Genomic DNA, 537 nt, shown 5'->3' with positions numbered 1-537 from the left:
CTATTAACCGTGTCCGTATTAACATCACGGCTGCTAAGTCTGTGTATCGGGCCAGTGGCGCAATGGATAACGTGCCTGACTACGAATCAGGAGACTGTAGGTTCGAATCCTACCTGGCTTGCCGGCAGGGCGGACTTTAATCCCGTTTAAAAATTGATTTTTCAAAAGCCGAAATAAGGTGTGAGCTCCTCATCTGCAGGAACGAGAATGCCTTCATTAAATGCCCCCGAGAACATGAGCGTCAATGTCCCAGCGTCATCACAGGAGGGAAGCCGAATAGTCACGCGGGTGACTTATGGGCACCTTTCCATTGCATAAAGCCACCGATCGAATAACGTTGCTCGCGGTGATGCTCTGCTTTGAGCATTTTTCGAAACTCTTTGGCCAGTGGAATCAGAGAAGAATGAACGGTTAACTGTCCAACTGATCTTTATAGAGTGTGAGTTCTCGAGTCTCCTACCCGCTGACTGATAAAGTTTTCCTACCAGTCTATTCAAAGCTTTCTGCATCTTATCTGAAATCTACCAACCCTGGTGA

General features: G+C 47.3%; 1 non-coding gene across 1 annotated transcript; it reads left to right on the top strand.

Moving 5' to 3' along the window:
- The first annotated feature begins 48 nt into the window (after positions 1–48).
- trnar-acg lies at positions 49–121 on the top strand. The gene has a single exon. It is a non-coding gene; the product is annotated as a tRNA-Arg (tRNA).
- Positions 122–537: the final 416 nt, after the last annotated feature.

Source organism: Chiloscyllium plagiosum, unplaced genomic scaffold (assembly GCF_004010195.1).
Source record: "Chiloscyllium plagiosum isolate BGI_BamShark_2017 unplaced genomic scaffold, ASM401019v2 scaf_101297, whole genome shotgun sequence".
In the NCBI taxonomy this organism is placed as follows: domain Eukaryota; kingdom Metazoa; phylum Chordata; class Chondrichthyes; order Orectolobiformes; family Hemiscylliidae; genus Chiloscyllium; species Chiloscyllium plagiosum.
The sequence above is the reverse complement of the archived record's forward strand: the minus strand, read 5'-3'. Positions and strand labels throughout refer to the sequence as shown.